This window comes from Lontra canadensis, unplaced genomic scaffold (genome assembly GCF_010015895.1).
Source record: "Lontra canadensis isolate GAN:19392208 unplaced genomic scaffold, GSC_riverotter_1.0 scaffold4, whole genome shotgun sequence".
NCBI classification, from domain to species: domain Eukaryota; kingdom Metazoa; phylum Chordata; class Mammalia; order Carnivora; family Mustelidae; genus Lontra; species Lontra canadensis.
The window spans coordinates 29,762,035-29,787,289 of NW_022630998.1; the positions used below are offsets into that span (position 1 = coordinate 29,762,035).

The 25,255-nt window shown below is 38.9% G+C and overlaps 1 protein-coding gene and 1 long non-coding RNA gene across 2 annotated transcripts in view; one reads left to right on the forward strand and one right to left on the reverse strand.

Annotated features, from left to right (window-relative positions):
- Positions 1 to 242: 242 nt before the first annotated feature.
- On the reverse strand, positions 243 to 24,487 carry LOC116860847. Its single transcript, XR_004381351.1, has 3 exons — positions 24,467 to 24,487; positions 1,689 to 1,694; positions 243 to 314 (listed from the first exon to the last, which is right to left on the reverse strand). It is a non-coding gene; the product is annotated as an uncharacterized LOC116860847 (long non-coding RNA).
- Positions 5,660 to 25,255, forward strand: part of HAPLN1 (hyaluronan and proteoglycan link protein 1) — a 72,732-nt gene continuing 53,136 nt past the window's right edge. The window contains exon 1 of the mRNA XM_032847091.1: positions 5,660 to 5,779. The gene's annotated coding sequence lies outside the window, so the exon portion shown is untranslated. The remainder of the gene's footprint in view (positions 5,780 to 25,255) is intronic.

The window sequence follows — 25,255 nt, forward strand, 5'->3', positions numbered from 1 at the left end:
AACAGAAATGATACAAATTATTTTTTAAGATTTATTTATTTATTTGAAAGAGAGAGAGATAGCGAGAGAAAGCACAAGGGCGGAGGGAGGAGGAAGCAGGATTCCTGCTGAGCAAGGATGCCCATGCAGGACTCGATCCTAGGACCCTGGGATCATGACCTGAGCCAAAGGCAGATGCTTAACCAACTGAATCACAAATTATGAATCAACCTTTGATGATTTACTTTTTATGCCATTGGCTACTACTAGATACAATATACCCTGAACTAGCTTGTTCAAGAACTAGCTTTCCTTGTTTGTTTTTACTTTCTCTCCTGCATATAGAGAATCTCCTCATTATCTTCAACAATAACAATAAACGTTTTTTGATCAGCTTCTAACAGCAAGGCTGTGTGCTAGAAACTGAATATGCAAAGACATACATACTATTGTCTCTCAGAAAGTTTACGATATAGCTCATTTAAAAAAAACTGTATGAAAATACAAATAAAACGTTAAGGCAGCCTACAAGTAGCTCGTGGGTGATCTTAACAGTAACCGGGGATTGTGAAGGAGGAAGTTTCCTGATATTAGGACCATCAAAGACAACATGACAAAGGTCCTGAGATTGAATCTGGGCCTCGCTGCAAAATGAGTAAAGTCTGGTTAATAAAGACATAGACAGCCACTTACTGGGGAAAAAAAAATGAACAGTTTTGGGCATTCCGGACAAAAGAAACACATTGAGAGAACAATAGGTTACAAGAAAGGTGCTTTGAAACCAAAACCAGTCCAACAGGCAAGGAGGGGAACGTGGAGGCTCTTCTCAAGATATTTATCACTTGCTATGATACTCATATGGCCTCACTAGTTTCTGGAACAGCTCTGTTCTTAACATCTGAACAATTTATTGCCTAATTATTTCGTTTGCCCTTTTGAAGAGTCTCCCTGCAGCACACTTTGTGAGGGTGAGAGCACAAAAAGTGGGCCCTTGGAAAGCTACTCTTCCCCCATTGCATTAAAAGCAAAATAACCTTTTATCAAATGCTTTGTGACCATTTCGAATACTGAATTTGTATTTTAATCATGGAGTTCAACAGGAATATAGCCAGTGGGAAGGACTTAATTACAAATGATGTCCTTCTCATGGTTATGCCCGCAATCCCAGGGGCTGCTTTAATGAAGTTCTGAGCCCTCGGACAGGAAAGGTCAAATGGCTTTCCTCCCCCAATGCCTCAAAGTGCACAGAGCTGCACCTTTATCCTCACAGATGTTCAGCCAGGTATCATATTAGCCTGAGGCAAAAATTCCAGGAAACATGACTCACAGGGTAGGAGATCTTTGGAATTCAGTGGATAATAGAGCAGCCTCTTTCAGAGTTTGGAGAACAGATGAATTTAGATAATCACCATTTGAATTCAAATCTCTATTTCATTAGACATATAATATGCCAGGAGGAATACCATTCTGCTTGCAGACTTATCACATATTAAAGATTCATGATACTTTAGATTGATATTTTTTACATGCTGATAATGTGTCTGCTATGTTTATGCTATGCACATGTTTAAGTCTTATTAGGTTAAGCCAGTTAAAATTGCCTTTTTTGGTAGGTCAACAATGGTTGAATATTCCATTTTACTTGGTTCAACCTGATTACACAGGTTTTCTTACAATTGGCAAAAGAATGGAAAGTCACATTTTATAACACTATCCTGACCTAATTTTCATTTTAAAAAAATATTTTTGCATTATGGCTCAGCAAGATCTTTTCAAAATGTGCTGATAGATAGATATCCATTAGCTCTAAATTTGTGTTCAGTTTTCCTTGCACTGGCCTTGATTTTCAACTTCGATTTTTAGGTTTTGAATCTCTAGCACTAGTGAGAGAATTAAAGGTAGAATCTGACGTACATTTTAAGCACATAAGTCATTTTAAGAATTAATATTGAAGAAAATATTTGGTTTTTCTTAAAACTTAAAAAAGCTGGTTACCCTGCCTTCCCCAAAACAAAACTACTGCATATGCCATGAAAGACATGACTGTCCACATGTATTACTGATATTCATAATTAGAGGAATCTTCATATACAGAATACAGATATTTGGGTCTTCGCATTTTTTTTACAACTTACACCTTTATAAAATATTTGGTCATGAAATATATTTGTATTTATTTAGTTAATTACTTCATTAGGTTTTTTAACCAAAGCGTATTATTATGCATATTATTGTAATAATTGTATAATTATAATGCATTATTGTAACAACTGATCCAAGTAACGTCTACTTCTATAAAACATCATTTAGGTGAACATGAATTAATATAACCATTAAAAAAATGTTAAGACTCTTAAAGCTGATTCCACAATGAACTTTAAATAATTACTAAAGCATATGAAACTAAAAATGAGGGGTACATGGGTGGCTCAGTTGGTCAAGCGTCTGCCTTCCGCTCAGGTAATGATCTCAGGTCCTGAGATCAAGTCATACATCGGGCTCCTTGCTCAACAGGGAGCCTCCTTCTCCTTCTGCCTGCTGCTCCCCATGCTTGTGTCCTCAGTCTCTCTCTCTCTCTCTGACAAATAAATAAATAAATAAATAAATAAATAAATAAAATCTTTAAAAAGAAGTTGAAAATGAATGGAAACATAAATCATGTCAATTAAATTAAGGCTGAATAACACTTAAAACACACACTATTGGGGCACCTGGATGGCCCAGTGGGTTAAAGCCTCGGCCTTTGGCTCAGGTCATGATCCCAGGGTCCTGGAATCGAGCCCCACATTGGGCTCTCTGCTCAGCCTGCCTCTCCCCCTACTTGAGATCTCTGTCTGTCAAATAAATAAATAAAATCTTAAACACACACACACACACACACACACACACACACACACACATACACACACTGTTGGTAGGTTAAGTACTTGACAAAAACTAGTAACTAGGTACCTGGGAAAGGGAGCCAGGAAATAGGGGTAGGAAAGGACTAACAAGATAACTCTTGTCTGGAGCATCAATGGTAAGTACCTGTCATTGTTTCTGGAAGCTAATCTCAGTTGATGGGGTTATACCTGAAATTGAAATAAACAAAAATTCTAGAGTAACTCACTGTGGTCCAACAGAATTGTGAAACAGATGTCTTGTGTGGCTAACAATTTCTGAAGAGAAGGCAGTACATTCTCTTAATGCTCCGTTGGAATAAATGTATGGAGCAGACCACAAAATAAAGGGAACAAGTGCCATCCATGGGCCAGCTGATCTGATGTGCTCCCCGGGCCGCTCTCAGAAATTGGGTTTTTAAGTTGAAAGAACAAGAGTAGTGTTTAACCTGTGTTTATGCGACTTTATAACCGCGTACTACCAGCCTCGCCACCTTCAGGAAGCTTCGATAGGAAAATTGTAGGACATTTGTTTTTAACTCTAATTCCTTTATGTCCCTCAAAACACGTATCATTCTGAACATTTACAAGAAATAACATAAACACTCTTCTCATGGCTGAAAAGCTGCGATGTATCTTATTTTTACTGGCAGGTAATGTGGGGGCCTACAGTGTAACAGCTGTCTCAATAGCCATGAAATTAACGACAGAACATTGCAAACCCTTCAGCGGCTTGTTTTCTGCGGGGGAGAAACAGAAAAAATGACGAAAGAGGCGCCTTGCCCAGGTTTTGGAATGACTCCACAAGAAAGGTGTTGAACTGACTGCTGGAGGATTCATTCCTGATTCTCCCAGTTTGAATATAACTGTCTTCCTTTAGTCAGGATTTGTGGGTGTTGGGTTTGTTTTCGTTCCAAAACCTTTTCCAAGACGCACGTGTTAATTCACCACACGCCGGAATGGCAGGCACGACGCGTCTGGGGGCAAGAACCAGTGAAATACGGCAAGGCACAGCGGGGGAAGAATTTTTTGTTTGTTTCTTCATTTATTTGAAGATCTCTTTCCCGCCTCTCTCCAAAGGGGAAGCCACCACCGGGGGGTGAGGCTCAGGCTTTATCTCTAAGACAATAGCGCCTCTCGCCGCCTCAGGCACAGCTCTGAGCTCGCGCCCTGCCCTGCCCGAGCCCCCGTCCTACCTGTCCCCCTGCCCAGCCAGCTCATCTGCCCCACGAGTCACCTGCCCCACGGACGTCCCCGCGTCTCACCTGCGCCTCTGTCCCGCGGGCGCCCCTACTCCACTAGCTCGTCTGCGCTCCAGTCCCCCGGCCGCACCAGTCCCTCTGCTCATCAGTCCTCTGGCCCGCCCGACCCCGTGTCCCCCAGTCCCCCGGCCCCAGCAGCGCCCCGGTGAAGCGGAGGCGGCGGTCGCGCGGAGCCTGCGGTCCTTCCTGGGCACACTCCCCCCCCCCCCGCCCCAACCACCCCGCGCCCTCGGGCGGGCACAGGAGCGTTGCCGCAAGCCACTGGCCCTCTCCCAGCGCCCCGCGCCCGAGGAGCCCCGCACCCCCGGCTCTCAGGCTCGCCAGCCCGCGTCTCGCCTCCTCCTTGGCTCGGGGGCCCTCGGGCTTGTTTGCTTGTCCTCATCCCCGGGCCAGCCCCGCTCCCTCCCGGCTGCTTCAACAGCCGTTTGCTTCCTGCGGTGTGTTTCTTTTTTTCCCCTCCTAGGCTCCATCAAAGGTGGCTCTGTTATTGAAATATGAAGCCATTTCCTCTCCAAAACCCTTGGTTACTCAAGGCGGGAATCAATGGACCTATATACTCTCCCAGAAGTTATAAATAAACGTCTATTTGTTCAGGAGGCGTTTTCCCGCGTGTCCCAGCATCTTCCCCAGTGGTTATTTTAGGGTGTGTGTGTGTGTGTGTGTGTCGATGTGTGTGTGCGCACCCGCGCGCGCACCCTGTGCCCATCTGGTTCTAATCCTGGGTATGGATCCATAAGCCAACCCCACCCATCTCGTCTGCCCCTCGCATTCCTCACTCTATAAATAAATCCAGGTTCTTTGAGCTCTGTCACACCCGGGTACAATAGCAGTTGTTAGCCAAGATTCAAACCCAACATTGAGTCCAGTACACAAGAAAATACACTTCTTGCAATTTGGAAGTGTGGAAGTGGAAGGGCACCTCCAGTTTAGGAAACTTTGTCTGCTGTTGTCCTGTCTCTCCACCAAGTCACCCTGGATCTACTGGGGAAAGGGAGACCTCTCCCACCTTTGGATTTTCCTCTGAACGAAGGCTAAAAAACAAAGCACGAATGTACTGTCCTCCCGTTTCTGCCTCACACTGCTGCCCCATAGAGGATTCTGCTGACCCGTTGCCCCAGCATCTCTGTACAGACCCAGGAGTGGTGAGGGTGCAGGAGGTATGGTGTGAGTGGGGGTTTGTGGCTGTAGCTGCTGCTTTCCCTGAACCCCTGAGCTGGATGCTCCGGGATCTGAGCAGAGTGGAAAGTCATCTAAGAAGCTGCTGTTTCACAAGATCTGGGCACAGAGCTGCCCCTCCCTTCCTCCCTGAAGTTTGCATGAAGTGCACGTTAGGCTGTAATTAGGGGATCTGGGAGGAGAACTTTCCTGGTGACGCTTTGCTTTTCTTCTGCTCTTGGTGAGAAAGTGCCTCCTTCTTCCCAGGACCAGGACTTCTGCCATCCAGCGCCACAAAGAGACATTCTGCGCACTCACACACACACACACACCACACACACACTCTCTCTCTCTCTCTCACACACACACACACACACACACACACACACTTGCCCAGAGACAAACTTAAGGTGAGGAGAAAGAGCGCTAGCTTCACTTGATCTTCAGGCTCCAACCTCAACAGGACTTGAGAGCATCTGAACTTCTGGATTTCAGGACAAGGTAAAACTTCCATAAATTTTTCACTCTTCCTCTCAAACCTTAGTGCCTTGAAGATTTCAGAGAGCAATACATATTATGATGTATATATACATTAAAACAAATTTTCTTATTTTCTTCCATTTTGAGTTTAACATGACATCTCAACTCTTTTTTTTTTGAAGAATCATATTGTCAGGTAAAATCCTGGATTGCAATAAAAAAGCTCAGTCTAGATTGGGCTAAGGATTAACTCTAATATCCTGGCTTTTGCTCCTGGTACTATAAATCTGGCAGGCGCGTGGTTTCCAAGTGGTGGCTTTTCCATCTGTATTTCAACAAGCATTTTTATAGCACCTGAGATGAGAAATAGGATAGTATAGGTTGAAGGAAATGCTGAGGAATGGGAATGTCCATTCCAGATTTTTGAGTTTTGTTTTAGGGAATGTATAGGTTTGTGTGGAAAAGAAAGTTACTGTAATCATAGATAATACCAGTTAGATGGATAATCTTTGAGATGTTACGAATTTTGGTCCGCACGCCTCCAGTTAATTGTGAAATTAAAATTTTAGAGTTACGATGCCTTTCCTACATTGAATGATGTTGATAATTAATTTTAAGGTACTGAAAAATATTTTAAAGTCATAGTTTTTGAGATTACTATTAAAAGTTGCTTAAAGGATTTATGTGATGAGACTGTTTACCACTCTAAGCAAATCTGAACATTTAGGGCTTAAATGAAGTTGTTTTCTTCCACCGAATTTGACTGTTGTGTTGAAAATGAGATGGTTTATTATTTTGAAAATATGTTACTTTATTTTCATTTATCCCTGGAAAAACACACCGAGTGGCCAGTACATTTGGGAATTTTTAGGGTGGAAAGTGTTCCTGTACATGTTCCAATGTGATGTCATAAAATCAAACATACTGGCTGGCATCTTGGAAGCTAACGGTTTTTAAGAAATAAAGCCTATGAGTTAATTTCTAAGTGAAATGTAATATTTATTCATTACAAATGTAGTTTCTGGTAACATTCTATTTGATTATTTCAGTGTACTGAATTGCAGTAATTTTATACACACTTCTGTGACTTCAATATTTCAATGCAATCATAAAGTGGGAACATTTTTCTATCAAAAATGTATCATAGTAGTTCTCTCTGGTAACTTTTACAGTGATAATTCTTACATCAGTGTTTACCTTCATTTCCATTTATTTCTACTAATAAAGAAGGTTTTTATTCCATTCAGTAAAATAAAACATATGCCAGAGGTTTATTGAGCATTTATTAGTCTTCAGTCATTTGGTGGCTATCTGTTCTCAATAATTTAATTGTTTAAGCTGGGAGAATGATGTTACATTTTAGGTAACCTCTTCACAAAATTGGAAACAGCTTTTAAAATGGGAAAACTAGATAAGTAGAAGTAATTTTCCTTAAACTTAATTAAATGAGCAAGAGAAAACCAACAACCTCAAAAGATTGCTGGCCCCCAGGGAGAAGGTACCCAGAGGCCAGTGTTCCAGAGGTGTCCTGGGGGTCTGAGCTTTCTATGAGAAACAAAAAAGAGAAGACCGTCATGTTCTTATAAAGTGAGCCATTTATTTATTGTCAGCAGGCCCTGTCTCTCAGAGGAATGACTGACACTGTAATTTAGAAGTACTGAAGAGACTTTCACAAAGAAGAATCAATTCATTATATCCCTAGTGGTTTCACTTCCTCTTCCTTCCTTTGGGAGCAAGTAACACATCCAGGATAAATACATTTGGCAGAATATGCAGAAAGATACTCTATGAGTAGATAGTTCACCAAAGTCCTGCATTTTAACATCTTGGTTGCAGAACACTGTTATTTTCTGAAGAGTCGAAGAAGTTTCTGGAAAAGTGAACACAAATCCTTTTTCAGGAAATAACTCCCTTTTCCAGAAAACACTAGTGTTAGTTTTTCTTTTCATTTCCTTTTGCTTGTTTTCCATGCATGTTTTATTTTCCAGATTACTTTTTTTTAAGATAATGATATTCCACCAATTAAAATTCCAACAAAACGCAAAGCAAATTTGAAAATAACTTTTACATCAGAGTCTTCCGTTGCCTTTGGTTAATTTTCCAACACCCTGGATTCATTATTAGTAACCATGGTACTTGGTCTGTGTTATTTAAATGTACTTAGTCTTTATTTAAAGGTGACAAAATATTGTTGGAGGAAAATAGGGAGGGATGAAACCCGAATATACTTGGGATTTTAATCAATAGTGGTTAAGGGGAATTAAAGGAAACAGCTGGTTAAACAAATATTAGGTGTAGAGTGGTCGTGATGGCATAAATTAATAATGCAGCTCTTTATTTACACCATGAAAGGTAGGGTCTGTGAGGGTTCACTGTGTGAAGCACAGTCCCTGTGTGCCACCTAGTGGTTGAGTCAGAGAAGCCTTTCTCTCCAGCCTCCCACTAAAAACTTCTGAGACTTCTACTCTGTTGACATTGAACACTAGCTGCGTGCCAGACGTTGGGGTGGGAGCTCACAGCAGAAAATACAGCAAGTGACTTTTATATAATTTAAAAATCAAGGCACCACTTAACTGTTGATTAAGTTCCCGGTGGTTGCATTTAAAATCAGTTTACTCTTTCCTGGGTAATTTACCATCAACTCTCTACCCCCATGAAGATATAGTTTAATAACTGTAACTCACTTCTAATAGACAATGTGTTTTTTTTTACAGAGATGTCATGACCTAGTTCAAGAAAGGATGGGGAGACTTTGAATCTTGAATCACTGTTTCTCATATGGAAATACATTTCTGTAAAGTTCAGTGTTGCTGAGTTTAAATGGGTAAATAATTACTAGCTTAAAAGGCTAGCACACAGATACTCACATATATTATATATTCTCTAGATTTTTTTTTCTTTCAATATATAAGGATAATAGTAAAATTTGTTTGAGGTTACTAAAGGCATTGCCCTAAACATCAAAAATCAGCATAGAGAACAACTTTTTCAATACCTGTTGTTTGCATGCAGCTTTGAAGCAGCAACACTGCTTTCATTAAATTGACATGATAGTTAAAAAAAAAAAAAAATCCTAGAAAAGAACTATTCGGAAGAAAGCCACTGTTTGAAAGAAGTATCAGGATATCCTAGATTAATCCATCAGAATATTGCACTGAGAATTTTGAAAAACTTTTCTTCAGGAGGTATGTGAATTATTATTCCAAGGGGCTTTTTGCAAGATCTATGACTTAATGGCAACAGTGCTCAGCACATCAGCATTAATCAAGACAAGTTCTGAAATTCACATTAGAAGGTAAAATGCCTCCATAAGAAAAACAAAAATGATTAAATGATTAATGTATTACTTGCTGAGTGAGCTCTAGCGGTGTAATCCACAAATTGAGTTGGGCCTGTTGGTGTGGGATGGAAGCGTCCTAGTTAGGGCACTTCGGTTTTGTGTATGGCAGTGAAACCTACATGGCGAAAGAAGGAAACCCTCTCATTAAGTCCTTTTTCATTAATGCCACAAAATTATAGCCTGAGTCGATCAGAGGTGGTGGCTGGAAACACTATCAATCATGTAAAAGAAAGCATATTATCTTAATTCGTATTTCCAACAAGTTGTTATCCACCAGAAACAAACCATCCTGTTGACAATTTCATCAGACCATCCTTGTGATTTAGAATGAATCCCATACTTGTACTTCGAGGACCTGTCAGAGGCCGTGAAAGTAGAACTTGAGACGTGGTTTGGAAATGTGTCATTCATGGTTTCAGATGGCCTAGTGATACTAGACAAGAACAAATTTGTGAATAAGAACCCACCAAGCTCTCCAAAATGGTCGGCTGCTACTGGGCTCTCAGTGATAGAGTAGGGGCACCTGATGGCTTCTCCCAGCAATGGGGACCCGGAGGGGGCTGCTGGTGGTGAAGAGTTCTTAGCCACATGCAGATCCAGCCAGGATTTGTTTAAAATAGCAAATGGCGCTGGACTATTTTGAGCATCTATTCATTGTTTCAGTTTAACAGGGGAGTAAGAGAATGATGCCTGAGATGGGGGATGGGGGGTGGTGAGAAGGCCAGAAGGCTATTTGCAAAACAAGGCAAAGCAAAAACAAACAAAACAAACTCCCAAATGAAAGTCACGGAACATTGACTACCTTCAGTTCAGGTGTTGGTTCTCAGACTGGTAAGGGCAACAGAAATATCCCCTTTTGTCCAAACTACCTTAACCCAGAGAGAACACAAATCACTTGATTTGTTATTAAATTCCAATTATGGTACTCCAGTTACATTTACTGTATTAAATACAATCCAGTTAAGTTAAATAACATTCACATTATTTTTGTGGTAAATCTGGATTTTCCTAACTTTCCATACAGTTTCATGGATAATATCCTGGATCAGTCCCCACCTATACTATGTGATTTTCTCATTTTGACTCTCTTATTTTGAATTGGGGATACCTCATTTGATCATTCATGCACTCATTTGTTCATTCAAGAAAAATTTATGAAATACTTGCTATTTGCCAGGCACTGTACTAGCACTATGTGCCAGGACCCTCACTTTATACCATGAAAATTCATTCTGAAAAATTCAGAACATCAAAATTGATTGTAATAAGGAAACTAAAAGGCTACAAGATCCTGAGGTACACAGAAACAAGCAAAAAGTTCTAGCCTTACAGTTTTTGTATTAAGAGAATTTTGAGCATGCACCTTTAAAATCATTTTCCTTGTTTGTGTCTTGTTGAGTGGATAAGAACTTTGGTTTTTGGTTGTGTGGGCACAGATGGGCCTGGGAGGGCGGCTCTGATGCTGCAGACCTCCAGGAGGACAAAGCTTCCAATAATCTGTCTGCTTGGATGGACAGGAAAAGCAAAACTTCATTTGCACATAGTTGCTGTCTGCCAGTTTGCATCTAAAATTCAGATTGCACACAGAATGATTTAGTGCCTACCATTTGCACCAGGCACCATGCTAGGTGTTGCAGAGTAATTGGCTCAAGGACTCCACAAGCTAGTGGAGAAGACAGATGGATGCCCATCATGAATCACTAGTAAAATTTGCCACGTAGGTGAAGTTTGCCTTCCTAGTCTCCTGGGTCTCTTTTCTTTGCCTTTATCCAAACTTTCCACCCTGCCTCTGTCTCCGAAGTAATACTCCTGCTCTCCACCCCCACGCCCAGAGGATCTGATACTTCTCTGGTTTATTGATTTCTTGACTGACTGATTACACTTCAGTGTGAATGAGTTTCACTCATGCATTTACATTTCAAGCCTTTTATGTCTCTAAAGTAAATGTTTTGTTTTCTGTGAAAAGAATTTCAAACATTCAGGGGCCTTCCTATCCTTACACCAAAGGGTGTAATTAAGCTGATTTAGTCCTCCATGGTCTTCAATCTCTCACCCCACTCCGTATGTGAGGTTAGAGGGACTCCCTCAAGGCCCGTTCCTGGAAACCTGAAGGATCTTGGGTACTGTTAATGACTGGCTCCTTTTTGCCGAGCCTGATCAACCTGTCCTTTCACACTCTTCCCAGAGCTGTGCCCAGACCAGGTTTCTCCTCTCGCACCTGGAAAGCCCATCCGTTTGAACCCTTCCATTTACTTTGCCAAAACCTGCTCTGAAGTCCTCCCAGCCCTTCGTCCCCATGCTTGGGTTTCTGCTCCTGGACAGAGAGAGCACCTAGAGCTTTTTATATTCCACTGACTGAGCCCTTGGGCCACCCTAAGTGTCCAGGTCTAGAGGGAGGGATCAACAGGAAGCCACATATTTGGTCCAAGGTCTCCTCTAAATGAAGGAGCTGAGGGAGGAAGATGAAATATGCATAGGGTAAGCGTAGGAATTAGATACCATGTTGAAAAGTCAAATAAATAAAAGGGGACTTCACTACAATTGGTTACTGAGGAATTTTGACATTGATGTTGATTATAAATGCTAGAAAACTAACTATGGGGAGGGGGAATGAAGATCTGCTTTGCCTTTATATAAAGAACGAAATCAGAGCCATTTGTGTAATTCCTTCCCATTTTATGTTTGATTAACATATGGCATAACGAAAGCCATATCTTATTAGTTGTTTCAGATTTGTGTTCTCATTGATTGTGCCACCATAGTTTGGTACTCCTGCAAGGTACTGATCTGTTCTTACATGAAGATATGCTCACCACTTTTTAAAGCCAGGACCAATAACCCAGATTTAGAGACTTTCCTTACCCTTCTTCCCTGCGACCTAGAGGAAAGGGATCGTTGGTATGTATTATTCACCTAGCTGGGAGATCTAGATGCTGGAAATTTAATAGGTGCCCTACCAATGCTTACTATTGTTGTCAGTGCCCAGTACAGGGCAGAACATGGGGTTTTCAGGGTCTCCTGAGTGCCTATATCCCAGACGTCGGAACACTTCCCAACCTTAGGCCATTCCCGGACTCAGCCTTTGTTTCCTTTTTAGTCTTCTGATTTTTCATTGTTGTTAAATGCATAAAATCGTCCCAGATTCAGATAATAATAATTGGTATAAAATGAATAATGTAAATAGAATTGATAATTAAAAAAAAAAATCTCTAAATTTAAGGAAAGCAAGACTAGAGGCTGGAAATGAGTTGAGAGAGACCTTGGACCAGTGGGACAGCCAAGAACTTGTGTGAGCTGAGTGTATATCTTTATCACAGGGGAAAAGTTGTGGCTGAAAACAGAGCTCTGGAAGTCTTTGGTATTAAAATGGCAGTTGAAAATCATACAGAAGAGGGAAAGAGTTCACTCAGGAAAGAACAAAGGAGAAAACAGCTGACCATGAACTGAAACCCAGGAAAAAACTGATAAAAATTAGTTTTGCCATTGTTTGTGCACAATCTTAACTTGTGTTTTATCAACTATAAATGCCCACTGAGTTGGATAACACCAGTGTTATTAATCTTTATATCTCAGAGTCTTAGTCAGTCCTCTGCATATAGAAGGTGCCAGACATGTTTGTTGAATTAAATGAAATTAAAATGGCATTTCTGAACCTTGATACTCTAATGACTGATTTTCATAATGATAAGTCTGAACCTGGGTAAGACCCCAAAATGCCTGAATTGTAGTTATTTATTCAATTTTGCCCAATACGGAGCTGGCTTTAAATATATGTTGTTGCATTTTGTTGTTTAAAAATCAGTAATCAATGTGTGGTGTAGATGGTAATTCACCAGAGTACTGATTAACCTTAGCCCGTGTTGTTTAGTTTAGCATACAAATGAGCTCGCCACAGAATGCAGCCTAGTTCAGGTCCATTTATAATTCTTTTCCTAGTTCCTTGATCTTGAAGACCTCCGAATCTTATAGCAAATTTGGAGCCCAGAAACCTGGATTTCTCTGGTTTTCCCAGCAACTTGTTTTTTTCCCCCAGTTTTCCTTCCTTTCACTCCCCATACTAAAGCTGCCATATAAAATCCAAAGGATAATTGAATAATGTTTAGTATAAGTATGTCTCAGATATTTCATGGTGCATACTTATGCCAATGAAACTATTTGTTGTTCGTCTAAGTTCAAATTTAGCTGGGTGTCCTGTATTTTTTATTGGCTAAATGGGATATAACTCTACCCTACACTTGAAGTTACTATTACAGAATACGGCAAAGAAGAATTTCCCCATGAAACTTCTGAACACTCTCCCAAAAGTCAACAAATGAAGTTATTGAATCGATCTTCACTAGTTAAATGTATTGAAAAGATAATCAAAATAAAATTACCTATGATATACCAATCAATGCAAATGTATCAAACATCTATAACAATAGTGTTTTATATATATAACCTGTATACTAATGACTATATTAAGAATGCCATGAATGTATATTAGTGATCATATATTTTAGTTTATCTAAAATGTTTTAAAATAATATACATATTAGGAGCACCTGGGTGACTCAGTGGGTTGGGCCTCTGCCCTTAGCTCAGGTCATGATCTCAGGTCCTGGGATCAAGCCCTATAGCGGGCTCTCTGCTTGGCAGAGAGCCTGCTTCCCCCCCCGCCCCCGCTTGCCTCTCTGCCTACTTCTGATCTCTGTCAAATAAATAAACAAAAAATCTTTTAAAAAAATAATGCACATATTAAAAAATTAAACTTTTTAATTTTCACCTTTTCAAGTTGCAATAATAATAAAACAAGCAATTATTTTTAAATGAAAAAAACTTCCATTCATACATACATGTACAATGGGTATAAACTCCCAAATATTCTAACTGCAGAAATATCTGAAGGGGAGCCTTACCCTTGTTAATTATGTCAGACTGTAGTTATACTGCCACCTGGTGATGTGTTGAGGGATAATTCAACCTCACCAGTCCATCAACATGTTTTTGCAGATTGACCAAAGTTAAAATTATTCCTCAGGTGATTAATATTTTTCACTTTACCAAATAATGCCATACATTTTATACTTAGGACTCTCAAGTATTTAATTCACATATTTCCTAGAAGTTTCATGTATTGTCTGCAAATAAGTAAATGATTTGTAAGATAATAAATTATAAGTCATTTAGTACTGCTTTATGTTTTATGACTGAATTTCGATTGTATCTGCATGTATATTAACTTCACTTGACCTTTCAACCTGAATTTCTCATAAATACTGGAACTTAACATGTCCAAAACTGAACTTATTATAGTCTGTCTACCAAGCCTGGTCTATGGCATCTCTATATAGATACCAAGGCCATATAATTTATTAGCTGAAACAGAACACTTTGAAAATGAAATGGGGCATCTGACTAATTATTCCAGAAAAGTGATAGAGACCAAGACTCTGTCAACCAAACTGGGGGCCTTGTTATATAAAATAAAAATCATCATAGTCCCAGTCATCCAAACTAGAATACTTGGATTTACGGACTACTGGTCCATCAAAATCACCTGGAACTGCCATCCCTGACTTCTTTTCTTCCTTCTCCCTGTTTACTCCCTTTTACTTTCACTTTCTCCTCCACTGTCCATCAGCTTTCCCACATTCTCACTGCCTTTGTCCTATTGTCTGCAGAGGAACCCACCAGCCCCAAATCCTTTTTCAGGAAAGTCTAATTGCCCCACTTCTTCCACACTTTCTCTAAATTGCTGGGAACTGCTAAGAAAAACCCATATCACCCTGCAGAATGGGGCCACTAGATAACCACAGTATCTGACTTCAGCTGAATCTTTAATGCTGTGTGGCAGTTCTACCATATTTCTTAAAAGTTTTGTTTCTTGAACCCCCTGTAGCAGATGTCCAGGCCTCCCTAATTCATTCTGAAAACAGAAGCCACCTAGAAAGAATCCGGTCACTGTCCTGCCACCAAACAAGTCCTTGACCACCAGCACCCCCATATATTCTTTTTTCCCTTCTACTAGGAGAAAAAGATACTCTTTACCTCTAAGAGCCTAAAGCAGATATTACACCCTGAGCTGTAGATCTGATGTCCCCCAGTCTTCTCAGAGATAGTCCCTATTAATTAAGCTTTTTCTCTCTTACATCTTCAACCTCTCCCACTCTGGTTATTTCTTCCTAATGGCATTTAATTATGGTCATATCTTTTTGTCTTAAAAATATATAATTCTCTGGATGGGTCTGGAGGTGATTATGCTGAGTGAAATAAGTCAAGCAGAGAAAGTCAATTATCATATGGTTTCACTTACTTGTGGAGCATAAGGAAAAACATGTTGATGGACTAGGAAAGGAAAAGTAAATTGGGGGAAATTGGAAGGAGAGATGAACCATGAGAGACTACGGACTCTGAGAAACAAACTGAGGGTTTTGGAGGGAAGGGGGTAGGGGGTTGCGTGAGCCTGGTGGTGGGTATTAAGATGGGCACGTATTATGTGGAGCACTGGGTATGGTGCATAAACAATGAATCTTAGAACACTGAAAAAAATTAAATTTAAAAAAAAATATATATATACATATATATATATAATTCTCCCTAATCTCATATACCTTCTACCAATCTTTCTCCTTCCCATCAGAGCCACACTTCATGAATTACCTCTGGTCATTCTGTACCTCTTCACCCCATCCACCCCTCAATTCACAGCAATGTGCTCTCTCCCGCAATGATTCCAATGGAATGCTCCATCATTAGGATCACTGATGATTTGTTTTCAATGTTTTCTTTCTCTTAAATGTGAACTTCTCCCGGTTTTATCTACTGTAGTAAATGACACCATTTTCTCTCCACTCTGTTTCCAAAACCACAAAGAAGGGTGTCACCGTGTTGATTTTTTCTCATCGATATCTCTTGAATACATACATCCTTTTCTATCTCCATTAGTGTAAACCTTACCCTCTGTGACCATCCTCTCTTGCCCGAATTCCTGCAAACCTTACAGATTGGTTTCTGCCTCTCCTATCTTCTTGCTTTCTGATGCATTCCTCCACACTGAAGCTAGAGTAATGTTTCTCAAGATCAGGGAGAATTATATATTTTTTAAGACAAAAAGATATGAAACCTGAAAATTGTTGCCTGCTTACGCCCTTCAACACCTATCTACTGCTGTGAAAATTAACTTCAAACTATTTAATATCATTTGCAAGGTTCTCAGTGACCAGTAGCTTACATTTCCAGTTTCACCTCCCCTCACCTAAAATTACCCAGCACACCAGGTGACAGGACCAAGAGGATCAAATAAACACACAAACAAACAAAAATCAAGATACTAAATAGAAAATAGAGACAGATCAATAGGAGATCTAAATATCAAAGTTACCAGATACAGATTTTGTGTGAGTAATATGTTTAAGAAATTAGACTCTAAGAGGGGCGCCTGGGTGGCTCAGTGGGTTAAAACCTCTGCCTTCGGCTCAGGTCATGATCACAGGGTCCTGGGATCGAGCCCCCACATCGGGCTCTCTGCTCAGCAGGGAACCTGCTTCCTCCTCTCTCTGATTGCTTCTCTGCCTACTTGTAATCTCTGTCTGTCAAATAAATAAATAAAATCTTAAAAAAAAAAAAGAAAGAAACCAGACTCTAAGAGATTTTACCAATTAATAGAAAACTACAAAAAAAGGACTTAAATGGAAATTCTAAAACTAAGAAATTGTAATAACTAAAACGAAGAACTCAATACATGAGTTTATAAAACATTAAGACACACTGAAGAGATAATTAGTAAATGGAAAATAGGTCTGAAAAACAATAACAACAACAGTAACAACAGTAACAAAAAGCAGACTGAAACCTAAGAGGGAAAGGGAGGAAGGTACTGGGGTGTGGGGTGCACAGAGAGAGGGGAGTAAAAGATTTATGGGGTACAGACATTGCGATCTCAGATGGAGAAACAGTAAATGGGGCAGAAACAATTTTTTAAGAAATAACAGCTTGTGACTGTCCATGTCACAGATTCAAGCACCACAAAGCCACAACAGGATAGGTACCAGAATAAAAATAAAGCACCTACACCCAGGCATGGCATGGAGAATCTGCTGACAAAAACGAAGAGAGACTATCAATAGCTTCTAGCAACAAAAGACTTCAGGTAGATGAACAGGTAGCAAAATTAGCTAGTTGGAAATCTGGCTTTTCTTTCCCCATTAGAAAATGCCCAAAGTCAGTAGGTGGGCTTGCCTGGATTCTGGATAGCTCTTATCCTCTTGGCCTACTTTCTCTGAGAGAGTAGAGTCTTCGAGCCCACAGGGCTCTTAGTGTCCCTTGTTCCCTGAAGCAGCTGGACTGATCCATTGTCATGGTGACTCAGCTCCTGCAATCTATTTCCAGATGTTGTACAGTCCTACTGCTGTCTAGGAAAAATTCTGGACAAGAGTTTGGGAAGTTTGTAGCCATCTGTATCACTGTCTCATGGTATCTATGCATTTATTTTGATTATCTGGAATACCCCATTGTTGAAGAAGTGGAAAGTGCAGACACCAGTTGCCCAGAAAAAATTCTGAAGAGAATAACTGAAGGATGGAACTCAGTAGAGAGTCACGCGAAACACAAACTGTCACCTGCATTTTACAGTCACTTGCACTGAATCATGGACCCAATGGATCTTGTGAGCAAACCCAAACTAAGTATATGACTTAAAACATCATTTCTCTCTTTTTTTTTTTTTTCCCCTTGTGAGGGAAGAAGCTTCCTAACTTTGTAACTTTATCACTATGGAAAGTTACTTTAAACTGCAGAGAGGAAATCAATGTAATGATCACAAACTTACGATTTCTATAGGATATTTTACAATGTTATAACTATTTGCTTAACCCAGGAAAGGCAGGTCTTGGTAAATGCAAGTGCATTTACCAAATTTACTAAAGCAAATGCCAATTTATCATAAAGATGATGATAATTAAAGGCTCCAGATTACCTATCCTCTCTTTCCAAACTTTCTTTTTCTTTCTTTCTTTTTTTTTTTTTTTTCAAACCCACTTCGTACTTGTGTTCAAAGCTGGAAGCTAGTTGAGTCTGGCATTTTTTTTTTTTTAAGATTTTATTTATTTATTTATCTGACACAGAGAGAGAGACACAGTTAGAGAAGGAACACAAGCAGGGGGAGAGGGAAAAGCAGGCTTCCCAATGAGTAAGGAGCAGGATGGGGGGGCTCTATCCCAGGAAGCCCGGATCATGACCTGAGCAGAAGGCAGACGCCCAACAACTGAGCCACCCAGGTGCCCCTCTTTCCAATCTTCCTCTCAGTTTTGCTCTAATTCTTTGTGCATTCACTTCTCTCTGGAGGAATCCATCATACTTGAACCCTCCTACCTAAACTATGGCTCCTCCCAGGATCATTAATAGAAAACACTTCCTCCGGGCAAACTTACTTTGTACTGCTGACCGAAATAAGTCACTTTTTTCTCAGTTACCTCCTAATATTTTATTTGCACCACCATTACTCTACTTGGCACACTTTTCTATTAAATAAATTATAATTAACCGTTGATGCATCTTTCACGAATTTAGAGCCTCCTTCTTACTAGATCATTTTATCCATCTGACTCCTTAAGAGTTTTGACCTCAAAATGCTAGATTTGAATCAGATTCAAAGGACCCGATCTGTTCCAGCGTTCCACCCGTTCCAGGAATCCCTAGCATGACAGAAAGTGTTGATCTGCTTCAACACCTGCAGTGGCAAGAGCACTAGGTCTTCCTCAGGGCAACTCTTTCCACTTCTAGAGGACTTCCCAAAAAGTTCTTCCTGATATTGTGCAAAATGGAGTCCCTTAACTCTCATCCATTTGTTCTAGTCTGGTCCAGTGAAGCTACCTTGGGTAAGTTTATGATCTTCCTAGTTCATATCTGGGCAATTCACTTCTAAATGCAAACCAGTATGTTTTGTTCTATAAAAGTTTGTTTTGGGGGGCACATCACTTCAAACTCTGCAGATCACTTCATTTCCCCTAGCCTCCAAGTCACATTGCAATTATTCTTGGTATTATCTTTACAGGAGTCTTGAAACTCTATGACTAAAAGGAGAAACCTAATATTAACCAGACTTGAAAGCAAACCTCCTGACCGGTAGTTCTCACAGAATTATAAAAATGAAAAAGATAATGTTCTTGTCACTGGAAAGGTCTCCTTTTATTAAACAAACAGCTGGTGCATCAGAGAAATGGAAAATAAATGCCAATGCAGAGTTGAAAAACTTTATTTTCGAAATAGAAGGCATTGATCTTCTACACTCCCTTATTGTGACTTCCTCATTACGTGTTGTTACTATTTCAAATTAATCTTCAGACAGCAGAAGGAGAAGAGCAATGTATCATCATTTAAATATCTGCATCCATGAAATGTTAGGTCATATCAAAAGTTGACATGTAGCATGGTCTAATAGTTACCATTAATGGTAGCGCATGAATTCCCCAAAGGTAAACCAAAATGGTACAAGGAGTTTGAGATCTAAATGTTAAAGGGAAATACCGATTTACTATAATTGGTAAAAAGCAAAATGTGTTCTTAATTTGCATTACTATATGTTCTCTGAAAAAAAAAAAAAATGCACTGTCTCCCCTCATCCCTCTTTGCCTGCACCAGCATGAAAATAGCCATGCTAAGGATAAAAAGTAAATAATCTATGACTCCTAGAAAACAATTATTCTATGGCTTTTCTCTGGGCCAGTAACTGCCACCTCAAATGGATAGGAGGAGAAAAGTTCCCTCAAGGATGAGACAGCTGCAGTACCTGGAACACCAGAGTCCCCACTTTTTAAAAATCCTGGTTTCTATTCAGCAGAGTAGATCATTGTAGTTATATTTTATTCATTCATTCATTCATTTGGGGGGGGCGCAGAGGGAGATGGAGAAAGAGAATCTTAGGTAGGCTCCACCCCCAGTGTGGAGCCCTCCACGGGGCTTGATTTTAAGACACTGAGATCATGACCTGAGCCGAATTAGGAGTCAGATGCTAACAAATGAGCCACCCAGGCACCCCAATAAATGTAGTTTTAAATAGAGCATGTGTTGTTGCCTACCAGCAGAGGGAATTCTTGGGTTCTGCTCCTAACGTTAAAGTAGAAGTGTAGCTTGAACTATGCTCCCGTTATTATCAGCATTTTAACCAGTTGCTGATTAAGCCTATTATCCTAAAGTATGGAACGGGATTGATTTACTATTAAATATAAGAAGGATCTGTTCTTTTTTTGTTTATACATTTCATTTATGTATCAGAATGCTCTCATGAATTGCAAATCCAAATTTTTAGTGCATGGGTGAACACTACAGGAAATTCAAGTTTGAATGGACTATGTAAAAACATTTCCCTTTATCTGTGCCCTGATATACAATTGAAAATTATTTAAGCATACACAAAACGTCTTACAGTGTACTGACTGCCTGTGAAGTTGAGATTTTTATATAATTGCATTAGTGCTCTGTGTAATGCTGACAATCCTTTGATTGAGGAATAAAGTTCTGGAGTGGAGCAACTTTCTACACAGCCCATAGCATCACTCTTGAGATAAAACAAGGGCAACCTGGACCTTGGTAATTTACAGTTTGAACTATAGATTTGTTCCTTAAGGACAACCGTAGGGTATCATTCAGCACGAGCAGGCTCTATATAAGTTACCCTAACAATAGTGGTCATCGTATAAATTCACCTAAAATATCTTGGACACATTTGACAAAAAAATAATAATAATAAACTCCTTCAAGATTCTCTGCTCTTGGCAAACTACTAACTGGTTAAACAGCCAATTGAAAAGGGAAGGGAGATGAAAACAGACTGGATCTTTATTTATAAGGCCAGGTCTTCACCTTTGAATGCTGTAAAGCCTTTGCGTATGGACTGAGATACAAAGTGCAACAAGGATTGGAAGCTTCTTTCAAGGGGCAGTATGGAAGGAGATGGAGAACAGGAGGAATAAATTCTACCAAAAAAACCCCAAACCAAAAAATAAACAAACAAAAAAACCCTTCAGTAGTTTACTGATGGTAAGCTACACCACACTGAATATTTTACATGTGTTGGTTACTTCATGGTTCTTTCTGCATCGCCCATAGGATTTCTCTTTGAGGTAAACCAACGGCATCCTGGGCCTTGACAATTTGCAACTTGAACTGTGTATTTGAAAACCTCAACTCTATTTTATATATTCTGACAAAGTTTACATTTTACTGACTTAGCATTCTATTTTTAATCATTTATTGATAATTTACACGCAACAGTGAATTTGATTTTTCTTATCCAACATATTACATGGGAATTTATTTAACCTGTTTTTAAAGATTAAAATAGCATATTCTGTACTAAAATATATAATACTTTCACTTAATCGAAAGATTCTGATCCTTAAATAAAACTGAAGATCATGGATTAGAAAAGTTAGAATAGTTTGGGGGAAACTTTTATATCCACGCTGACAAAGCTCCAATTTAAGGTATCTTAGTTATTTGGGAACTTGTCCTATTGATTCAGGTAGACCTGCATTAAATTCCAACTCAGATTTTACCATGTACTTGCTGCTGCATGCCTTGTGCAAATCATTCAAGCCTTGAGTTTCATTATCCATTTTAAAATAGAATGATTGATAGCATTTTTCTCATAGTGTTTGTAGTTATGAGAATCTACCAAAAAAGTACATGTTAAGTACCATATAAAATAATAAAAAGTTGATAGCTATTTATAGTATTTTCATAAACTACTACTGGAGGGACATATAAGTGAATATTTGGCCAAGAGTGGCAGAACAAATCATTTGGGAAAATACTAATATATTTAGTTAACATAAATGGTTATAATTCTATTCATAAAAAACACTAGAGATCCAAATGAAGGGAAAAGGCTTTCAATATGCATTGAAGACAAAAGGAGCAGTACCTTAATATGCAAAAAGTTTTTAAAAATCAATAGCACAGTTTCAACAAGACTGTCAAGACAATTCAATGGAGAAAGTATATTCTTTTCCACAAATGATGCTGAGACAACTAAATAGCCACATAAAAAGAATTAAGTTGGACCTCTACCTCATACCATACACAAAACTAATTTAATATAGATCAAACACCTAAATGTCAGAGATAAAACTATAAAACTCATAGAAGAAAACAAAGGAATGGGTATTCATGATCTTGGGTTAGGCAATGGTTTCTGAGATATGACAGTAAAAGCATAAGCAACCAAAGAAAAAATAGAAAAATTTTGCTTCATCAAAATTGAAAATATTTGTGCTCTAAAGGACAATGTTAAGAAAATGAAAAGAGGAAGGTATGTACTATGGTGAGTGCTGTGAAGTGTGTAAAACTGGCAATTCACAGACCTGTACCCCTGGGGCTAATGATACATTATATGTTAATAAAAAAGAAAAAATGAAAAGACAATGCATAGATTGGAAGAAATATTTTCAAATCATATATCTATTAAATGGTATCTAAAATATATGAAGAACACTTACAACTCAACAACAAAAAGACAACTTAATTTAAAAATGGGCAAAGAATTTAAATAGACATTTCTCCCAAGAAGCTATACAACTGAGCAATAAACACATGAAAAGTTGCTCAACATCATGAATCACTGGGAAAGTGAAAAAAAAAAAAAAATGAGGGGTGCCTGAAGGTTCAGTCAGTTGGGTGACAGACTCTTGGTTTCAGCTCAGGTCATGATCTCAGGATCAAACCCCATGTTGAGAGGGATCAGTGTGGCATCTGCCTCTTCCTCTCCCCCCCACCACCCTACTCCTCCCCCGTCCACACAGGTGCTCTCTCTCTCAAATAAAAAAATAAAATCTTAAAAAATAAATTAAAAAAATGAGATCCTACTCACATGAGACACATAATAATTTGTTTAATTAAAACATGTCCTAGTGAGGACATGGAGAAATTGGAACCCTTGTGCATTGTTTGTGGGAATGTTAAATGGGTGAAGAACAATTCCATTACTAGTTCATATCAGCATTATTCATCAGAGGCAAAAAGTGAAAAAATAACCCTAATATCCACCAACTTCTAAATGGATAAGCAAAATGATACATATTCATACAAAGGACTATGAAAAAGAATGAAGTACTTACATATGTTACAGAATGGATGAACCTTGATGGATGAATCGTGAACCATGATGCTAAATGAAGGAAGCCAGTCATAAAAGGACCACATACTGTATTATTCCACTTATATGAAAAGGCTAGAATAGGTAATTCATACAGACATAAAATAGATTTGTGGTTGTAGAAGAACAGAGAATGATCATCATGGGTATAAAATTTCTTTTAGAAGTAACAAAATGTTCCAGAAGTAGGTAGCTGTAAAGGTTGCACAATTTTGTGGATGTATATCTTTAACTTAGTAATTTCACATTGTAGAATTGAGAAAATAAATTGACTCCTAAAAACTTACCTATAGTTATCACAATGTCTTATGAAAAACAATAAAAATATATTTAAATATCCAAAAATAGGTAATTGCTTAAAATATCTTTAGCATATATATTTTATACACATAAAGTTTTGGCATCCATGTAAAAGAAGATTCAATGAAATGGAAAGGTGCCCATCATATATTCAATTTTTAAAAATCACTTTTTAAAAATTCATTTTTATTAACATATAAGGTATTATTTGTTTCAGGGATACAGGTCTGTGAATCATCAGTCTTACACAATTCACAGCACTCACCATAGCACATACCCTCCCCAGTGTCCATTACCCAGCCACCCTATCCCTCCTCACCCCCCACCCTGCCCATTCCCCTGGAAACCCTCAGATTGTTTCCTGAAATTAAGATAATGTCTCTTATGGTTTGTCTCTCTCCCTGGTCCCATTTTGTTTCATATTTCCCTCCCTTCTTCCCACGACCCCCTGCCTCTCAAATTCCTCATATCAGAGAGATCATATGATAATTGTCTTTCTGTGACTGACTTATTTCACTTAGCATAATACCCTCTAGTTCCATCCACATCGTTGCAAATGGCAAGATTATAGCTTTTTGATAAGTGCATAATATTCCATTATATATATATCTATATATATATATCTGCTTATGTCCATCAGCAGATGAATGGATAAAGAAGTTGTGGTGTATATACCATACACCATACCATACACCACAACTTCTTTATCCATTCATCTGCTGATGGACATCTAGGCTCTTTCCATAGTTTGGTTATTGTGGACATTCTGCTATAAACATTTGGTGCGGGACGCCTGGGTGGCTCAGTTGGTTGGACGACTGTCTTTGGCTCAGGTCATGATCCTGGAGTCCCAGTATCGAGTCCCACATCAGGCTCCCAGCTCCACAGGGAGTCTGCTTCTCTCTCTGACCTTCTCACTCATGCTCTCTCTCACTGTCTCTCTCTCAAATAAATAAATAAAATCTTTTAAAAAAATTAAAAAATAAAAACATTTGGTGCACGTGCTCCTTTAGATTACTACCTTTGTATTTTTAGGGTAAATACTCAGTAGTGCAATTGCTGGATAGTAGGGTACCTCAATTTTCAACTTTTTGAGGAACCTCCATACTGTTTTCCAGAGTGGCTTCACCAGCTTGCATTCCCACCAACAATGTAGGAGGGCTCCCCTTTCTCCACATCCTTGCCAACACCTGTCATCTCCTAACTGGTTTATTTTAGCCATTCTGACTGGTGTGAGGTGGTATCTCACTGTGGTTTTGACTTGTATTTCTAAAAATCACTTTTTGAAATACCATACAATTTGGTTTTATTTCAGTAAAAATAAAAGGAGCATTTGTATTTGGCTAAAACATTTGGATAGGAATCCAATAAATATCCTGGTTATTGTAAATAATGCCTCAATATGTGGTGGTATTCATTTTGGGTTAGTATTTTTGTTTTCTTTGGGTAAACACTGACTAGTGGAATTACTGAATTATAGAGTTTTATTTTTAATTTTTGGAGGAATGTCCATACTGTTTTCCACAGTGAATGCAACAATTTACATTACCACCAACAGTGCACAAGTGTTCCCTTTTCTCCACATCCTTATGAAAACTTTTATTTCTGGTCTTTTTGACACTAGCCATTCTGACCAGTATGAGATGGTATCTCATTGTTGTTCTGATTCACATTTTCCTGATGATTAGTGATTTTGAGCATCTGTATGTCTTCTTTGGAAAAT